The 21,482-nt window shown below is 44.6% G+C and overlaps 1 protein-coding gene and 1 non-coding gene across 2 annotated transcripts in view; one reads left to right on the top strand and one right to left on the bottom strand.

The window, feature by feature from the left end:
* Nucleotides 1-21,482, bottom strand: part of LOC126198552 (tryptophan 2,3-dioxygenase) — a 448,771-nt gene that overhangs the window by 354,027 nt on the left and 73,262 nt on the right. The window lies entirely within an intron of this gene.
* On the top strand, nt 5,422-5,493 carry Trnat-ggu (transfer RNA threonine (anticodon GGU)). Its single transcript has one exon. It is a non-coding gene; the product is annotated as a tRNA-Thr (tRNA).

Below are 21,482 nucleotides of genomic sequence, written 5' to 3'. Positions count from 1 at the left end.
GCTACAATCCGACCTTTAACAAAGTAGGAAACGAGATGGTACCCATTTCGCCTCCTTACACGAGGCATTACAACAACGTTTCACCAGGCAACGCCGGTCAACTGCTGTTTATGTGTGAGAAATTGGTTGGAAAATTTCCTCATGTCAGCACGTTGTAGGTGTCGCCACCGGCGCCAACCTTGTGTGAATGCTCTGAAAAGCTAATCATTTGCATATCACAGCATCTTCTTCCTGTCGGCTAAATTTCGCGTCTGTAGCACGTCATCTTCGTGGTGTAGCAATTTTAATGGCCAGTAGTGTATATCGTAACATAAGACTAGCCTTCGAGAGCTAACTGCACTCTGCATTCCCAGGTATTAGGGAGTTGAACGTACTCTAGAAAATAACGTGACTCAGCTACGCAGCTTTTAGTTTTCACAACTTAATTGAAAGGACGACTCTGCTTATCAATGTGAGAAATAACGTTTCGTGTTCAGAGGAAAAAAGAACAACTTCAGCGTTCGCGAAACGTCCTATATCACCGTTTTGTTGTTGTTTATATAACAAAAAAAATGGTTCAAATGGCTCTGAGCACTATGGGACTCAACATCTTAGGTCATAAGTCCCCTAGAACTTAGAACTACTTAAACCTAACTAACCTAAGGACATCACACACACCCATGCCCGAGGCAGGATTCGAACCTGCGACCGTAGCAGTCCCGCGGTTGTTTATATAACAAGAAGCGTGTTTCGAAACACGGGAGAAGTTATCGAACTGTCGCTTAACTCAGCGTTATCACAATGTATAACTTTCGTAAACTTCAGGAAGTTTATAGCAACAGCATTTGGAAACGAGTAAGAGCACGAGGAAAGGACGCACTTTTTTTCTACCAAAAATGACACATTATGCAGAAATAAAGCATATCAGCGGAAAGCTTAAGTGACGAAAGTCTTCTTTCGTGGTAAGAGAAATGGGTACTGCTTGTATTATTTCTGAGTGCGCCAGAGAATTCTATAACTGGTTGACCTTCACAGTTGCTCAGATTTTCTTAATACATAACGGGGAGGAAAGTAGCCTAATCCTTCAGACATAGAATGGAATAGTCCTTATTCTTACTACTGCGTGCCACAAGTTGCTGTCACCTGTATCACTTTCATTATTTGTAGATTGTTGGTTCAAAAGTGTAAGGGTACCTAGATATGTGCGAAAGATGAGTCTTTCGGGTATGTGTGAGTCATCGATCATCGTTATTGGCTACTGTGTAAGTATTCTTGCAAATTTCGCGCAGTGAAATTTTTGTAAGAGTCTGAAACGTAGGGGGCGCACACACACACACACACACACACACACACACACACACACACACACAGAGAGAGAGAGAGAGAGAGAGAGAGAGAGAGAGAGAGAGTGGGGGGGGGGGGAGGGAGGGCGAGACAGAGAGAGTTTATATTACGTGAAGTTATTGCGTGCCTGGTCTCCTCTACAGGCGAAAGACATTAATTTCAACATGCTTGTGTAATTTTACCTACTGACACTTCGTAGCTTTAGTGCGTCTTCATCGGAAAGGCACCGCCGAAGATAGCTATGACCAATTGAAGCCCAAAACTACTTGAAGATGAGGCTTAAAATATTGATGTGCGTCACACGTTACTAATAAAATTGGGTTACACATTCAGAGTAGACGTCGCCTTGAAAAGTGTCCTTTCAAAGATAGCTTGCATACCGGGAGATACTGATATACTATTTTCAATGTATGTATTAAGCTGTGTTTCCCTAGCTGCGGGAATTTCCCGGACCGTGCTGCGTAAAACGCGTGCGAGACTCCGCTGCACACTTGCACAATGCAAACATGCGAGACCGTTTTCCTAGGGTGCAGAGAACGCAGTGCCGCTGCGAGAAACCCTCGCGTGCTTCGGGGCGAGTCTGTCCCGCACGTCGCAGCGATTTACTTGGCTAGAGGAGTGGGGGTAATCGAATTACGCGATTGCAGTCTTTCTCGGCGTATTCCACTGATGAATTCTTCTTGGGTTATCAGCCGAGTGGTGGCGTTGTCTTTTCGCAACGTTTCGATAAGTTTCGCACCCATCATCTTCTCGCGAAGTGAGAAGATGATGGGTACGAAACTCATCGAAACGTTGCGACAAGACGACGCCACCACTCGGCTGATAACCAGAGAAGAATTCATCAGCAGCTGCACTGTTTGGTTCGCGCGCACAGGGCAACAACAGACAATTTGTAACAGAGTTGTTATAGAAACAATCACCAGAAATGTCGGCTGACAGCTTCTCCGCCTCAGAGAATGGGGAACTGGTCGAACTGGTTTCCGACAAGCAAATTTTATGGAATATGGCTGACGCTGAGCTGAAAAATCAAATGCGTGTGGAATCTTATGGGACTTACTGCTCGCGAAGTCCGGAACCGCGCGACTGTTACGGTCGCAGGTTCGAATCCTGCCTCGGGCTTGGATGTATGTGATGTCCTTAGGTTAGTTAGGTTTAAGTAGTTCTAAGTTCTAGGGGACTGATGACCACAGATAGTGATCAGAGCCATTTGAATCATTTTTGAACTTAACTGCTAAGGTCATCAGTCCCTAAGCTTACTCATTACTTAACCTAAATTATCCTAAGGACAAACACACACACCCATGCCCGAGGGAGGACTCGAACCTCCGCCGGGACCAGCCTCACAGTCCACGACTGCAGCGTCTGAGACCTCTCGGCTAATCCCGTGCGGCGGAAAAATCAAATGAAAAAGGACTCAATTTGGGCAGACATCGGAAGAAAAATGAATAAAACAAGCAAGTAGAAATGTCTTTTATTATGTCCAATGTAATACATTTATAAATATATTTGCACTAATTTTTAACCATAGTTATCATGAGTTGGATGTTGGTACAGTGATCAGTACTGTGAAGTGTGAACGTCGATTAAAATTGAAGTAATCAGAATCCGCTTCTCACAGTGAATCCCTCAGCTTTGGCGTAACTACCAACTCCTGCCATGGGTATCATGTTGTCCTTGGACAGTTCATTAATTTCTGATAGATCTGCGTTATAAGGCTGCGGGGACTGGTGTAATCGGTTTTGCCATTCGGTTACAGGAATTACCTGAGTTTGCCTTCAGTTAACGAAAGAAGATGATGAAACTGGTTGGGTGTGAATCTGAAAAATGCCTTAAACTTCTCCGCATCGTCGTGCAAACGTTTTGTAACTAAATTTTTAAATTTTAAATGCTCCTTCTTCTTCACGATGGAAGAACATTTGTCTCACTGCTTTGCGCTTCCTGAGTACTCTTTCCAATAACGTACAGTCCTTGTCCTCTTCCCTAACTTTCACATGCTTTCGGAGTGCCAAAATTAACAGTTTTTCAGCTCGAGCACTGCGCTGCATGTTTGACCTTCACAGTGTCCGCTGCTAATGTTACGTTGTATCGCTGCGGGGCTAGCAGAAAGTTCCTCGCAGCGCAGCGCGCTGGAAATAGCGTCGCGCCAACGAACCGCACGCAAGTGCCCTCGTCTAGGAGAAACTATAGCATCCACCGACAACAAACAAACTGTAAAAATTATTTCAAAGGTTTCAGAAACTTTTTCTCGATTTCACCCCCCCCCCACCCTTCAAAAAAAATAAAAAAGAAAACAAAAAAATGTGACGGTAAAAAGTTTGTCGCTTACTACATTTTGGACGTTAGTTTGGTGAAAGTTCCACGTCAGACGCTACATTTTAATTTATTACTTCCCTATTACCGACTCTATTGACCAGAACTTTTGCAGGCGCTATCGACATATACACTGAAGGCAAGTATAAAATTATGTTGTTGTACGACACTTAGTTTAGGAGATATGGCGTGATAAATGTCGATTAGCACGAAAAATCAACTTTTCTTAAAATCTTAAATATTTATCCATTTCAATAGCACAAAATTTTCATTGAGTTAAAAAAAAATATCAGGAAGTAGCTCTCGTATCACTCTATAAAGTGCAGTTGCCATATTCTAAAAAAAAATTAATTTTTTAGGTTCTGACGCGCACCGCTGCGCAGCTAAAGAAATGCTTTCACGTAGCGCCCTGCGACCTGCATCGCACAGCGGAAGACGCAGACGTATTCCGCAGCACGCTGCGACATATTCCTGCAGTTAAGAAAGCGTAGCTTTAGAGGGTTTCAGAGAGGGGTGCATTAAAACATTTCTGCAGCAGTGCTGTTGGTTCACATGAGATAGTCGAACAAGCAATAATAAAGCAGAATTCTTAGTGGTTCAAATGGCTCTAAGCACTATGGGACTTAAGATCTGAGGTCATCAGTCCCTAGACTTTGAACTACTTAAACCTAACTAACCTAAGGACATTACACACATCCATGCCCGAGTCATGATTCAAACCTGCGACCGTAGCAGCCACGCGGTTCCGGACTGCAGCGCCTAGAACCGCAGAATTCTTACAGAGCAGTACTAGACACGAGGAAAAATTGACCTTGACTCTGTCATAATTGCCATGTGAGTTTTTTTGCGCAACGGAAACTAAGAATCTTATTTTTAAATGAATAAGTCAAGCTGGATCGATGAAAGGGATCATTATTCGTATATAACGGGCATTCAAAAAGAAGCGAGTTGGGGCTGTAAAAAGAAATGCGCTGAAGGGACCGTAATGGATCACTCCTACGTGAAAACAAAGCGAGCACGTGGTCAGTAATGCTGCAAACAGAGAAATGGCGGCTTCAAAAGAAGAGCAAAGGGGTGTAGTGCGTTTCCTTTCACCGGAAAATCGTCGATGAATGGCACAAGCGTACTGCATGTCCGTTGCAGTTCCGATGCTCAATCCGATTTCTGAAGAAATGGTTGCCACATAAAATCGCCGGTCTTCATTAATGAAGGCATCCACTTATTGGGCAGTGGTATCAGTAACTCGGCGTGGCGATCCAGATCATTTTTCATTGGCCAGTGACATCCGTCCTTTCTTAAATCTTTAGTGTCACGCTTTGACTCTTGAGTTTGGGGCCTCGGCGCGCTTATACAGACCACAGGTTCTTCCTTGGGTAGTGGCATTACGATCCCTTCTGCAACTGTTATTTTACAGCCTGAGGCTCGCTTATTGCTGAGTGCAACTTTATGGAATAGCTCGAACTGAGCTGTTTGGACAGCTGATTTGTTTTGTAGCACGAACGAAGCAGGAGATCGGCCCTGGTGCAAATTTTCATTAATCGCTTCATGTCTGCATACATACATCATAGATGTTAGAGACTTGAAAATGTCTCTGGAAGCACAAAGTTCCGCTGATTAAAGTACCTATGACTGGGTTTCAGGCAGAATCCCCTCTTACTTTGATGCTGAGGTGCTACTCCAATACAGTTGGAAAGCCTCTGCAATGCTGCTCGAGTTTCGGGGTGTGGATGGGAAGTTGGATTGAGGAGAAGGCCTGCTAGGGTATTCCGTGCAGATGTGGGCCACTGTGGCAGGGTGGCGTAGTGGTTATCGCGTCTGCCTGGTGAGCAGGAGACCTGGGTTCAAATCCCAACCTTGGTATAAATTTTCATTTTTCGCTTCCGTCTGTATATTTACATGATAGATATTTGAGATGGTTCAAATGGCTCTGAGCACTATGGGACTCAACTGCTGAGGTTATTAGTCCCCTAGAACTTAGAACTAGTTAAACCTAACTAACCTAAGGACATCACACACATCCATGCCCGAGGCAGGATTCGAACCTGCGACCGTAGCGGTCTCGCGGTTCCAGACTGCAGCGCCAGAACCGCGCGGCCACTTCGGCCGGCCCGATATTTGAGACTTTAAAAGGTCTGTGGAACGTTATAGTTCCATTGATGGTCCCAATATTATCAAGAAATAATATATTTGGCGACAGAAATTGACAGAGAGGAAGCAAGAGGTAAGTGAACAACCAATTAAACACCTTTCAGCCGACCACTTTCTAAACTTATTTTATTTGGCTACCAGTTCCGGTGACTTACCACACCGTCTTCAGGCCCCTGACCGACGTGTAGGAAGATTCTCCCTCGGTTGTGATAAAAACACGGGTCAGCAGTACTGGTATTAGTAGATTTCTGCTTGCTAAAGCGATACCTTCAACCATCATCTGCCGACTGACGGAATCATTGCCATTTTATTTCCAGTGACGTCCGCCCCTGGTAGCTGAATCGTCAGCGTGACAGATTGTCAATCCTCTGGGCCCGGGTTCGATTCCCAGCTAGGTCGGGGAATTTTCTCCGCCCAGGGACTGGGTGTTGTGCTGTGCTCATCATCATCCTATAATCCTCATCGACTGCAGGTCGCCGACGTGGCGTCAAATTGAAAGACCGGCTCCCGGCGAACGACCTGCCCTACGGGGGAGCCCTAGCCATACGCTAATAAAAATTTCCAATGACGATTTGGGGCCACATACGGATTTCCAACATCTAATGACAGGTAGGCGGGGAACCTCTCTGTCAGTGAGCTCTTTGAGGGAGGTTTCTCTGGGAAAGCCTCACATGATTTGGCAGTGTGGCCATTGTCTCTTTCGGAGCACCTGCCATAGGTACAACGCTTTCCGGGCTTCCCGCACACCAGCAAATAAAACAGCGTGGGATTCTCTTCTCGACACTCCTAGCCTTCGATGGGAAAATAGAACGAGGAAGCTTGCTGACATTGTGTTCAAACCTCTGTATCAATCGGCTCATTTCTGTTTAGATTTATTTCTTGCTGAAGGGATCCTCTTAATTCTTAGTGATGTATCACAGCAATGCTTTGCCTGTTAATGTATTTCTCAGGCACTATTATAGTGTCGTTAATCAGTATTTTCCAAGGACGCACACGTCTGTTAGTTATTAATTTAGAAGACTTGGCACAAACATAAAACTAATACTTCACATGGCAGATACAGTTTAGTTTTGTAGGATCACATCGAAAAGTGTACATATTAGGAGAAATAGTTGCGAAAGATTATATGTATCCCGAGAAATGTTAGATTGTTTGGTACATTTGACAGTTTATTTGGAACGTTTGCCACTATGAGCATCTTTGCATGTCTGAACACATGAGTGATACGCATTCTTTAGCTACAAGAGTTTGTAGTATTACTGAGTAACTCTCGGGCGACCGAGGGACTCGGTAACAGCTGTCGGCCAGAGAGGGAGAGGGAGTGTTGTATCACGGCATAGTGAGGAGCCTGGATGCCGAACGAACGGCACTGAGAATGAAATTTTAGTTGAGGTGCTCCCTGATGTGTAATTGAGGCTAAATGACAAAGGTTGATGTGAGATAATTTTATAGACAAGCGGCACTTCTTGAAAAAGGTAATTTGCTTTGATTTTATTTTGGTGCATGTGCTAGCCGAGTAATTATTGTATTGTAATGATTTCATTGCGTTTGATAACATCTACGTGTTGGTACCCAGGGTGAATTATCAGTGACACGTTCAGTATACTAATTAGTTTCCACGTATCATCGTTAGCTAAAGGTATTTAATTTAATAACGCAAAGAGTATATTTCACGTAATTAAAATATTGTGTGTGAAAGTAATTTTTATGATTGTATGACAATGCTAAGAAAAGATTATTGTTCATTTTAGTTCGAGCCGTTTTTGTATCATTAAAAGACCTGTATATACTTTCCAAATACTACCTTTTTCCATTTATAAATATTTCATGAAGCTTATCCTCACAAATTAAGTAACCGACCGCTGTGGTCGAGCGGTTCTAGGCGCTTGATTCCGGAACTACGGGGCTGCTACGGTCGCAGGTTCGAATCCTGCCTCGGGCATGGATGTGTGTGACGTCGTTAGGTTAGTTAGGTTTAAATAGTTCTAAGTCTAGGGGACTGATGACCTCAGATGTTAAGTCCCATAGTGCTCAGAGCCATTTGAACCATTTGAACAAATTAAGTGAAAGAGAGATTTGGTAAAATGTGTACTGTCACTCCTTGCACTGCTACGTGGACAGTAAATCATAGTCTCAGAAAAAGAAAATAAGTTTAATTTACGAAAGTAAAATAAAATAAGACAGTTTTTAGCGCAGTTCAGGAAAACTCAGTTCAACATTTCACATTTTTGCAGTGCGCAGACAGAGTAGAGCAGAGTCATCTGTTGCAACGTAAGAAACAGTTCGAGGGCCTAAACGAACCTTCTAAGATGAAATTAGAAACAGTTCCCATTTGCAAAATTTTCATACAAATGCAAAAGTTGAGTTTTTCTGACAGGGTATACTCCGAAAGTCACCTAGCGGTGTGTGGCGGAGGCTACTTTGTGCACCACTATCACTTCCTCCCTTTCCTATTTCAATCACGAATAGTTCACTGGAAGAACTGTTGCCGTTAATCCTCGTGTGGGTTCTAATCTCGCTAATTTTGTCTTCATGACCTTTTCGCGAGATATACGTAGGAGGAAGCAATACATTGGTTGACTCTACTAGGAATGTACGCTCTCGGAACTTTAATAACAAACAACAACGTGCTGTAGAACGCCTCTCTTGCAGCCTCTGCCACTGGAGCTGGTTGATCACATCTGTGACGCTTTCGCACTTACTAAATGAACGTGTAACGAAACGCGCCACTCTTCTTTGGATCTTCTCTATTTCTTCTGTCAGTCCTGGTACGGATCCCATATTGACGAACAGGATTCAGGTATTGGTCGAACGACTGTTGATGAACTACTTTTCCTTAGGATTCTTCCAATGAATCTCAGTCTGACATCTGCCTTACTCGCAGTTAATTTTAAATTAATTTCAAATCGTTCCGTACGAATACTTCTAGATATTTTATGGAAGTAACTGCTTCCAGTGATTGTTCTGCAATTATTGTGTAATCGTACAATAAAGGGTCGTTCTGTCTATGTATTCGCAATATGTTACATTTGTTTATGTTGAGAATCAATTGCCACTCCCTGCCCGAATCGTCGATCCTCACGTCAGGACTTCTCTGAATACAACAGTATCATCCGCGAAAAGCCTTATGGAACTTCCAGCGTTATCTCCTATGTCATTTACGTATGTTGTGAAAAGTAATGATGCATGAGGCACGCCCGAAGCTACTTCTACGTCTGAAGACTTTTTTCCGTGTGGAACGACATTCTGTGTTCTGTTTGCTAGGGTCTCTTAAGTAGTAAGTACGTTGGGATAGAGTGTCTGAAGGGTAAGAAGAGGTGATATGAAGATGACCAATGTATGTTCGAAACCGGGAACGGAGGTAATCATTTTCTGTGATTGTGACCAAATTAAAAAGAAGTGTAGAAAGAGGTATGCGCTGGTAAAGTTGCAGTAGCAGGCCATGTTGGGTGGCGACTGGAGACTTGGGACACATTGGACTTTGCTGATCAGCTTTACGGAATATTTATGATTTGGTGTTCTAGTAATTTGAGGAGTAATTATATGGTAAATGATTGGTGTGGTTGAGAGTAGATGGATGCGGAATGCGAGACAAAGAATTTAGCATTCAAATTTCTTGTATGGAGTCATAATTTTTGGGTGGAGGAGGTATCCAGGAAAAGCTAGCAAAGGTAAAGCTGAGTCAGATATGGTTTAGTAATTGTGAAGGACGGTTCAGAGAGGATGGAGATCAAGTGTGTTATTGATGGAAGTGTTGGTATCTCTCGTCCTTGAACACATGGAGTAGCAGGTTCCTCCCATGTGACAACTGGGGTATAGGAATCCAGTAGCACCTATGTGGCAGCAACAATGTGTCACATGTAGTGGCCTCGATAAAGATTGCCTACAGTAGCTCGAATGGAGGCAGCTTTATTTACATCATGATGCAGTCATATACACGCAATAAATCTATTAAAACAGACCTCGATGATGAAAAATCGTACCCTCGTATAAAATCAACAGTTGTTTCAAGACATTTAATTCTTAATAACACCTGTATCACTCTTCTTTATATGAAAATATTTCGACCTTGCAACGTAATGTTACAGAACTAAGAAACAGGCCTGTATTTAAATCATGTGAATACCCCAAAATTAATTTTGAATACTTTGAGTTATAAGCAATGTGATATTCGTTATGTTGTTGAAACATTATTTCTTGTCCTACGAGAAGTTAAAATTTACTGAATTATTACGAGAATTTCACCATAAAAACAGGCGAAATCCATTTCTTTCAGAGGGTTGAACAGGTCTCTTATTGACCAAGTATAGGGCTGTGAAGATTCAGTCGTCTAACGGCAGCAAAAAGAAAAATTAAACTCGAAGAAATCAGCTATAAACATATAAGGCGGAAAATGCTGGCGCGTTCGCCAGTGGATGACATTATTTTCGATGGCCCCATTGTTGTGTGCTACTGGGGTTCATTCTTCCCATCCTTTCGTCCATACTCATCCACAACAACACAAACACTGCACCGTGCAAACACTCATCAGAGTGATCTACGCAGTCAAGTACATAATTCTTATGCTTTATAACAAGTAGGAGGAAAACATCAGCAAAGCACCTTCGGCAGACTTCGTCCAGAGCAGCTACTTGAGTTCCCTACGTTGTGTCCTGGAACAATCGCTAGTTTATGTGCCTGGCTTTCGCTTACAATGCAACAATAAGCGAAATGCGAAAACGGGAGCATGCTTACTGTCTTGCTGATTTCACAGGCAGGACAAAGAGAGCCATTCGGCACCTTTAGGAAGAGTACACAGTATCCATCAGTTACTGCGTGAACTACACATCAGTTTGAGTCAATGAAAGTTTATCAAAGTGGAAAATGCGGCACATCTTACAGGACTCGTGCTGTTGCGTCCCTCCGATATTTCTAAGAGTCTGTACAAGTCATCACCGGTCAATTCTGTTCGCCGGTTACTCTATTGATGGTAAAAACCTTGGACAGTGATTACCAACAACATGACTAAGAACACCTTGGTTACTTGGCTTCTTTCAGTGTATACACGACGTGACTAGTTATTAGTTCAAACGTTTAAGGTAGAGATGTCTTCAGCGTATAAGGCAAGCTAAATAAAGTTTTAGGCAGTGCTATTCCAGCTACAAATAACGTGAGCGAACATTTTTGGTCTCTTCATCATTAACGAGGACATGCTGTGTCTCGTACATATACTGCGGAATATTCGCGATATGACCATTGTTTGTATAAATGTCCCTCTGTGTATGTTTTGTCCAAACAGTATGCGTTATGGTTAAATATACAGGTGGACGGAAGAATCTTGAGATATGTCCACGTATCAGTGTTTTGTAAAAGATTTCTCTTGTGCTCTTCGAGTTTGTGGAGGATATAACTAAGACGGAACCGATTATTCAGCCTGCCAATGCTTAGATGAGTGTGGGTAATCACTTGAATACCCCTTCAGTATCTGACAGTCATAATACGTTGCTGCATACCGAGTTCAATTTTTGAAGAATGGCTTTTCACCTAGGCAAGTGAACAGAGTGATGAAGACCTACAAACGACGGAACAAGGAAGAGGAAGAGGCCTTCAGGTCGACTGTTTATCTACCATTTATTGGGAATATTTCTTCACAGATAGGCAGAATATTGAGAAAGTATCAAGTGAGAGTCATCTTTCGCCCTCCTTCCAAAATTTCATCACTGGTGGGATCCGTTAAAGACGACCTGGGCCTGCGTAAACCAGGTGTTTAAAAAATTCCGTGTGAATGCGGCAAATCATATATAGGGCAAACAACACGAACTGTGCAGGAACGCATTGTGGAACACCAACGGCATACTCGCCTTCTCCAACCCACCAAGTCCGCAATCGCCGAACATTGTATTTCCACAGACCATTCCATGAATTACAACGACACAAAAATTTTGGCGCATACATCAAACTTTTGGAGCTCGATTATCAATGAATGTGTGGAAATAAGTTTGTCTGACAACGAGACTCTCATCAATCGAGATAGCGGTTATCAGCTGAACTCTGCTTGGAATCCTGTTATAGAGAAACTTCGTAGTCGACGTAGTTATCTGCATAAAGATGGAAATCGACCTGACACCGATACGCCAGGCTTTCACAGTGGAGGGCGCGAGGCGCAGCGCACGGAGCCGTTATGAACGCGCGCGCTGAGCAGCGCATGCGCAATGTCACCTCAGAAGGCTTTAAATAGCGGAGCTCAGCGCGTACTCGGCAGTACTACTACAGTGGCATTCACCTGAAGATGGCCAGAAGACTCTGCGCCGAAATATCGTGGCAGGAAGTTATTGATATCCGGCAGTTCTCCCGTGTTTTTATGGAACATGTTAATAATTTTCTTATTGGGATGAGACACAAAACACATGAGTGACGTAACTTAAGGACGAAAGTAACTTTCGCATGCCAAGCAACATAGTCGATGAAACTTGGGTCATACTGTAACATAGTACGGAAGGTAACTGAAAGAAATACACAACAAGACGAACAGATATGGCACTTTTATAAGAGACAATGATTACAGGGAGGTCAACGCGATGTATGATAGTCCACTGGACATTACAGAAGGCAGTACTTGATTCTTAATAGCGTGTGTGTGTGTGATCGCCACAGACGGCAGTGCATGCTCCGGAACATGCTCCCATGCTGGCCACAACGTTGGTAAGGAGTTGTTGTGGAAGAGCGTTCCATTCCTTGATCAGAGCGGTTGACAACTGCTGGATGGACATTGGTGCATATGGACGTGCTTCAGTACGCCTTCCCAACGCATCCCAACGCAGCTCGATTTGACTGAAGTCTGGTGAGCGGGCAGGCCGGTCCATTCGCCGTACGTCCTGTCGTCCCAAGAGTTTCTCCACCTGCGCTGTTCGAGACAGTCGCGCATGTACATCCCTAAAAATGAAGTCACGGTAGAAAGCGCTCCTGAAAGTAAACAGAAGCCTAGAACAAACACAGTACTCACACTGTCCGTTGTCGGACAGTGTGAGTACTGTGTTTTTTCTCGGCTTCTGTTTACTTTGTCCCACCCGCCCGAACGTTACATCTTTAGGTCAGTTTGATTACTGCGCCCTCTCCTTTTATCCAGTTCCTCCGATATTCGCTGACCGGCCCGACCGTATATTGTGTGTTACCAAATACAATAAGTGAGTCGCCTTGTTTCGGCCGTCTGCTCTTTTGGTTTTTACAAATACGTTGCATATTTCTTCCCTCCTCTCCTTTGTATGTTACAGTTTCGTACACTTGAAGATGGGACTTTAAAATTCCGAAACCGGTCGTGGTTTGAATAAACATTAATACAACGGAAGCGGATCTCTCGAAATTAATTATCATGCGTCTCAGTTGCGGGGCTCCTACGTACCAAATCTTGTACGAAGTATCTGTCGGTTCTAGTTAAGTGAAATAAAATTTTATTAAATGTACCTTCACATCTTATACGGAAGTAAAATAATATCGTAAAATACTGTTTCCTGACCGAGTCTGTGTGTTCTTCCTGTGAACGTCAGGGTAGTTTTCTGGAGGAAAGAGGCTTTATCCAGCCTGGAGTCGATGGGTTGATCTTCCCTAACCTCCCCGAAATAGGTGGTGGATTGGTCACAGAGGGTCGGCGGTACAAGGTGGAATGTTTTCCTCATGACGACCAGTGTTTTCCAATATTCATTACGGTAACTTGAGTTCTGGCAGGAAGCAGCACCTTATTCGCGGTCCACTCACGTTAATGTGACGACAGGCTTTACTCAACCTTAACGTGCAATAACCACTCACAGGCAGCAGGTGGCTGCATTAGCAGTGGAGTGTATATGAAGCGTGTTATGGGGATGCAGAAAACAGTGTGGAAACAAAGTGATTTAGTTGACGTCCAAAAGGGCGTGATGGTTCAAATGAATCTAAGCATTATGGGACTTAACATCTGAGGTCATCAGACTTAGAACTACTTAAACCTAACTAACCTAAGGACATCACACACATCCATGCCCGAGGCAGGATTCGAACCTGCGACCGTAGCAGCAGAGCGGTTCCGGACTAAAGCGCCTAGAACCGCTCGGCCACAGCGGCCGGCAAGGGCGTGATCACTGGGTTTTTGGCCAAGAGTGGAAACATTTTCGAAAGGGCTAAATTTGTAACATGTTCGCTTGCTGCCATGATTGACGCATATCATGCTCGGCCAAATGGCGACATCCAAAACCGGCACCGAGGCGACTGTGGTGCACCACAGGCCATGGGTGAACATCTGCTTTGGAGATGTGTACCGGCGAATTGATGTGCAATTGTTGAGCAAATGAAGACCTGGATGAACGAGGGGCCTACCAACTGTCTCCCCACGACGTTGCTACGTATGGGCCTCCAGAGCAGGCGCCTGGGTGATGCGGGCATGCTGACTGCTGTTGATCGGCGATGAAAACTGGAATTTGAACGTCAATACCGCGACTGGAAGTCTACTGGGTGGCGACAGGTGACCTTTTCAAATGAATCATCTTTTTATCCTCAATCGGACAGACGGCCGTTGGCATGTACGACATGAAACGTCTCAAAGCAAACACTCTGGAACAATCGTCGGAAAGGTTCAGGCTGGAGGATATTCCCTGGGAGATTCGTCGCTCATGAGTACAGAGTGGATCTAGACAAGGTGCATCTATCCTCAGGTACCACTTCTACCGCTACACACAGTTTGTCTTTCCTCGGCATGATGATAGGGCAAGGCAACGTGTCACACAGAATGCAGTACATGCGTGGTTCAAAGAGCATCAGGATAAACTTACCGTATTCCCCTGGCCACCAGACACACTGGATTTAAACGCAATAGAGTATCTGTTGGGCCAGCTCGATCGGGTTTTCCCCGCCGTGGATCCTCAACGGAGTAACCTAGTGCAGCTCGCCATGGTACGAGACGGCATGGCTCCATATCTCTGTCGGTACCTCTCAAACCCTCGCTGACTCTCTTCCTGCACGTCTCGAAGCGGTCCGCGCTGAAAATGGAGGTTATTCAGGCTTTTCACAGAGGGCAGCATTAATGCGACTAGACTATTTAGAAGCGCTAGAAGCGGGAGCAGGAAACGGCCAATGACACTGCCTATATTCTATTCCTGGTTCTGATTGGCTGGAAGGACCAAATGTTAAATAACTTCTTGGAGCGGTTTGCAGCTCACAAAATGGAGGAATCGACCGGCAGTCCTCGTGGTCTGTAGACGTCGCGTGCCATCTGGCGAGGAGACGGTGTTCCCGTAGATGGGAGAACGTTATCGCTTTGGGATTAGCCGCGTTATTTCTTGCATTACAGAATTTTGCGAAAATCCCAAACTGGGTTCACGTAAGCGAGCCTTCATTTCGGTTGAGTCATTCTGCATGTTGCCGAAACTGCACTCGCTCAATAGGAAGGGCCGGCCAGGGTGGCCGAGCGGTTCTAGGGGCTACAGTCTGGAACCGCGCGACCGCTACGGTCACAGGTTCGAATCATGCCTCGGGCATGGATGTGTCTGATGTCCTTAGGTTAGATAGGTTTAAGTATTTCTAGGTTATAGGGGACTGATGGCCTCCGATGTTAAGACCCACGGAGAAACATAGTGCAGCTCGCCATGGTACGAGACGGCATGGCTCCATATCTCTGTCGGTACCTCTCAAACCCTCGCTGACTCTCTTCCTGCACGTCTCGAAGCGGTCCGCGCTGCAAATGGAGGTTATTCAGGCTTTTCACAGAGGGCAGCATTAATGCGACTAGACTATTTAGAAGCGCTAGAAGCGGGAGCAGGAAACGGCCAATGACACTGCCTATATTCTATTCCTGGTTCTGATTGGCTGGAAGGACCAAATGTTAAATAACTTCTTGGAGCGGTTTGCAGCTCACAAAATCGAGGAATCGACCGGCAGTCCTCGTGGTCTGTAGACGTCGCGTGCCATCTGGCGAGGAGACGGTGTTCCCGTAGATGGGAGAACGTTATCGTTTTGGGATTAACCGCGTTATTTCTTTCATTACAGAATTTTGCGAAAATCCGAAACTGGGTTCACCTAAGCGAGCCTTCATTTCGGTTGAGTCATTCTGCATGTTGCCGAAACTGCACTCGCTCAATAGGAAGGGCCGGCTAGGGTGGCCGAGCGGTTCTAGGGGCTACAGTCTGGAACCGCGCGACCGCTACGGTCGCAGGTTCGAATCATGCTTCGGGCATGGATGTGTCTGATGTCCTTAGGTTAGTTAGGTTTAAGTATTTCTAAGTTATAGGGGACTGATGGCCTCCGATGTTAAGACCCATAGTGCTCAAAGCCATTTGAACCATTTTTTCCTTGGGGCGCTGATTTCTACACATTTCGCCGCTGAAAACGACAGTTTGCAGTGTGGTGAGCAACAAGACGACGTTCTTGACCGCTTCTCTGAGAACATTGTGGGGCTGCAACTTCATAGAACGGTGATCACACCCGTTTGGAGGGCAATTTTCACTCTCGTATACCATGTGGAACTTCTAGTTGACCGTTCAAAACCAAACGACGAAATTTAAACACGATCCAAAGCAGTAAAAAGCGGCTATGCTATCTCAGCGCTCATATTTTGTGTTCTCCTGTGGCGTGACCACAGGGGCTGTGACATTGACACATGGTTGAATAAAACGGCAAACGCTCCCTCTAATGCCCGCGGTTTGGCGAAACCCTCGATGGCACGTGCCCTGCCCTTGAGAATTTTAAAAATGAACGTGTACAGAGACAACCCGTGATGTGGTCCTAGCCGCCTGCAAGTATGCAACCCCTTGACATCCCTCCGTTTCCATTTGCCTGCCTGCAGGCGCCTACGTCTACTTTGCAGTTTGTCTCTGTACAGTTTCATTTTTAAAATTGACAAAAAGGTGGATTGGTGCCACAGACACTTTTGCCGAACGCGTTGACCTTAGAGGGAATCTTTCCCATTTTATTCCTGCAAGTGTCAACGTCGCACCTTCTGTGCTCATGCCCCAATAGGGCGCGAAACAGGAGGGCATATATCGACACGTTCCTGTCAGAAGCGACGCCGAGACGACCGAGGGCGAAGTCAAAGGCTTTGCAGCATTACAGAGGAGAAACTTCTGCATCGCAAAATGAGACAGTTATAAGGTTTTAGAAAAGTGATACTTAAATTCTGTCGCACACGCCAAGAGCGCGTGGATTATCGTAGTTGCCGCTGGTGGTTTCGCCAACGCTACAGAACCTCAAAGGCGTGAACGAAAGGAATGATTCCTCTTCTTCATTCTTCTTCCTCCTGTCTTCAATCCGTGTCCTCATGGGGTTGGCGTGTTAATCTAGATTTGGCAATGTCGCCTCCCCCCCCCCCCTTCCCCCTCTCCACGACGGAATTTTCGTGCTCCCGATCTGTGTACGTCTTGTGTTATCCCAAGTGAAAGGGAGTGAAAGTCATCGAAATGTTTGCGAATTGTGTAATTAAGGCAGGAAACAACCCGGTATTCAGTTGGTCGGATGTGCCAAACAACGAATGGAACATTTCAGTTCGTTTAAAAAAAAATGGTTCAAATGGCTCTCAGCACTATGGGACTCAACATCTTGGGTCATAAGTCCCCTAGAACTTAGAACTACTTAAACCTAACTAACCTAAGGACATCACACACACCCATGCCCGAGGCAGGATTCGAACCTGCGACCGTAGCAGTCCCGCGGTTCCGGACTGCAGCGCCAGAACCGGTAGACCACCGCGGCCGGCAGTTCGTTTAAAGAAAGGCATCAGAATATGTTGCTGGAAACGGGCCCAGCAGTTCAACAGTGCTATTGGCCCCGCGTGACCTTAAACCGACCCTGGAGAACGTATGTAATGAGGTTTGTGTGTCAAGATATTTCATTAATGACCTCTATTCTGAGTAAGCGTAGTTTTCCTCGACGACAGATCCATACCTAAAGACGGAAAAGTTGCACAGACTACAACAATACTCAAGAAAGGAAGCAGGCGTAATCCGATGAATCATAAATACATTTCACTATCATCGGTTCGTAGTAGTGCTGTGTAACATATTCTATATTCGAACTTCATGAATTACTTCGAAGGAAACTACTTATTGATGAATTGTCAACAAAGTTTCAGAAAATATCGTTATTGTGAAACACAACTAGCTGTTTATTCACACGAAGTAATGAGTGCTATCGACAGGACCTCTCAGATTGAGTCCACATTTCAGGACTTCCAGAAGGCTTTTGACAATGTTCATAGAAACAGCTTACAATCAAGTTGCGTGCCTATAGAGTATCGTCTCAGTTGTGCGACTGGATTCGTCATTACCTGTCGGAAAGATCACAGTTCGTAGCAGTAGACGGAAAGTCATCGAGTAAAGCAAAAAATGATGTCTGCTTTTCCACAAAGCATACAATCTATATAAATGATTTAAGAGACAGTCTGAGCAGCCCTTTTAGATTGTTTACAAATGATGCTGTCATTCACCTTCTCGTCAACAGAAGATCAAAATCAACTGAAAAATTATTTGGGAAGATATCTGTATGATGCAAAAAGACTCAGTTGATTCTAAATAATGAAAAGTGTGAAGTCAACTACATGAATACTGAAAGGAATACGCTGAATTTCGGTTATGCCATAAATCACAGAAATGTTAATGCTGTGAACTGAACTAAATACTTGGGGGATTACAATTACGATTAAGTTTAATTAGAACGATCACATAGATAACGCTGCGGAAAAAATGAAGTAAAAATTGAACTTCATGATGAGTATTGGGTGGCCACTCCCAAGCTAACATCCGTGTTCGTAAAGTTTGTGTTCATAGAGCTTGTTGTATTTGGCGATCCAATACCAGATTACATGCCACCCTTGCTTTCTCAATTAGGTTCTCACGGGAGAAGAAATTTTTACTATTAATATACAGCAGGCTACACAGGTCATATGAATACTGATGAAACTAGACGTTTTATTAAATTTAATACCATTTCCAAGTTGTGATCCTGCATCGTTGAAAAGGACATTGTATGTATACGAGGGCTGCTGAAAAATAACACCTCCGAATTTATTTTGTTCTCAGTATATCGGTTGAGGTATTGCGTATCATGCATATTGTTCGGCCGACTTTCCCATTTTGCTGAAGCAAGTTGCAACCCTCTGCCGCTAGGGGGATCCGAATTGTAGCGTTTAGCGTGGTGGTGTTTAAGTTAACTATGTTGGTGCGTGAGAAACAGCGGGCTGTAATCGAGTTTCGTACAGCAGAAAACGTGTCACCAATTGAAATCCATAGAAGAATGAAAGCTGTGCGTGGTGATGATTGTACTGACATCAGTAATGTAGCCGTTCGTTTGCTCGTGCTCGTAATGAAGGAAACGGTGATGTTAACAGCTACGTGACAGACAGAGCTCGGAGTGGACGGCTTCGTACAGCTACCGACGAGACACATCGGAATTGGGTTGATGAACTCAAAGAAAATCGAAGTCCGACTGTTCACGCTGTTTTTTGTATCACAGTTCTACAATGATGGCCAGTTCACGTCCTCGTGATATGCCACACATACCTGAGAGCTGTCTGTACTATCCGAAGGTGATGTACCATGAATTTTTGGCCGCTGCCTTAAATACCGGTCATGTTTTCTTACTGTGTGGAAATTTTTTCTGCTGTAAATAAGTTGGTTTAAAATGGTTCAAATGGATCTTAGCACTGTGCGACTTAACTTCTGAGGTCATCAGTCGCCTATAACTTAGAACTAATTAAACTTAACTAACCTAAGGACATCACACACAACCACGCCCGAGGCAGGATTCGAACCTGCGACCGTAGCGGTCGCTCCGTTCCAGACTGTAGAGCCTAGAACCGCACGGCCACTCAGGCCGGCCTAAATAAGTTGTTTCACTTTCAGTATGGCATTATTGTCGTTCTTTACGTGTTTATTACCACGTTTTTATCAGGTCGCTTTCCTGTCTGTCAGTTCGTTATAATTTTTGAAGTTGATTTTAAACTAACTTGCCGATGATCGACAGACTTGAATTTTTAAGCATAGCTCAAGAATGGATGACAACGCCATATTAACTCGCTTTCTTGTTGGCGTGTTTGGTAGGGGTGGAGGTGAGCAAGAAAAAGTTTCGCCATGGCTGATCTCAAGGACCGACGTGTTGTGTGGATCATATCAGTATGCGTTCCGAACAGTGTACGAGCGGACATGCACGGCTGAGCAGAGAGGGAGGGGCTGGTGGGGGGTGTGGGGGGGGTGTAAAGAGACAGATATTGCTTTTTATCTGTCTGTCTGTCCTATACATATTTTGCAGTTGGTTTTAATATAACTTCCCTATGAGCTACAGACTAAAAAATCTAAACAAGAACTGGATGGCGAAGCAGTATTATCTGGCCTTCTTGTGTTGTGTGGTGGAGTGTAGTCTGTGTACCACTGCTATTTTCACCTTTTCCTGCTCTAGTCGCAAATGGTTCGCGGGATGAATGATTGATGCTCTCCTCTACCTTCCAGGTATTTTCGCGATATACAGGGTGTTACAAAAAGGTACGGCCAAACTTTCAGGAAACATTCCTCACACACAAATAAAGAAAAGATGTTATGTGGACATGTGTCCGGAAACGCTTAATTTCCATGTTAGAGCTCATTTTAGTTTCGTCAGTATGTACTGTACTTCCTCGTTTCACCACCAGTTGGCCCAATTGAAGGGAGGTAATGTTGACTTCGGTGCTTGTGTTGACATGTGACTCATTGTTCTACAGTACTAGCATCATGCACATCAGTACGTAGCATCAACAGGTTAGTGTTCATCACGAACGTGGTTTTGCAGTCAGTGCAATGTTTACAAATGCAGAGTTGGCAGATGCCCATTTGATGTATGGATTAGCACGGGACAATAGCCGTGGCACGGTACGTTTGTATCGAGACAGATTTCCAGAACGAAGGTGTCCCGACAGGAAGACGTTCGAAGCAATTGATCGGCGTCTTAGGGAGCATGGAACATTCCAGCCTAAGACTCGCGACTGGGGAAGACCTAGAACGACGAGGACACCTGCAATGGACGAGGCAATTCTTCTTGCAGTTGACGATAACCCTAATGTCAGCGTCAGAGAAGTTGCTGATGTACAAGGTAACGTTGACCACGTCACTGTATGGAGAGTGCTACGGGAGAACCACTTGTTTCCGTACCATGTACAGCGTGTGCAGGCACTATCAGCAGCTGATTGGCCTCCACGGGTACACTTCTGCGAATGGTTCATCCAACAATGTGTCAATCCTCATTTCAGTGCAAATGTTCTCTTTACGGATAAGGCTTCATTCCAACGTGATCAAATAGTAAATTTTCACAATCAACATGTGTGGGCTGACGAGAATCCGCACGCAATTGGGCAATCACGTCATCAACACAGATTTTCTGTGAACGTTTGGGCAGGCATTGTTGGCGATGTCTTGATTGGGCCCCATGTTCTTCCACCTACGCTCAATGGAGCACGTTATCATGATTTCATACGGGATACTCTACCTGTGCTGCTAGAACATGTGCCTTTACAAGTACGACACAACATGTGGTTTATGCACGATGGAGCTTCTGCACATTTCAGTCGAAGTGTTCGTACGCTTCTCAACAACAGATTCGGTGACCGATGGATTGGTAGAGGCGGACCAATTCCATGGCCTCCACGCTCTCCTGACCTCAACCCTCTTGACTTTCATTTATGGGGGCATTTGAAAGCTCTTGTCTACGCAACCCCGGTACCAAATGTAGAGACTCTTCGT

Source organism: Schistocerca nitens, chromosome 8 (assembly GCF_023898315.1).
Source record: "Schistocerca nitens isolate TAMUIC-IGC-003100 chromosome 8, iqSchNite1.1, whole genome shotgun sequence".
NCBI lineage: Eukaryota > Metazoa > Arthropoda > Insecta > Orthoptera > Acrididae > Schistocerca > Schistocerca nitens.
The sequence above is the reverse complement of the archived record's forward strand: the minus strand, read 5'-3'. Positions and strand labels throughout refer to the sequence as shown.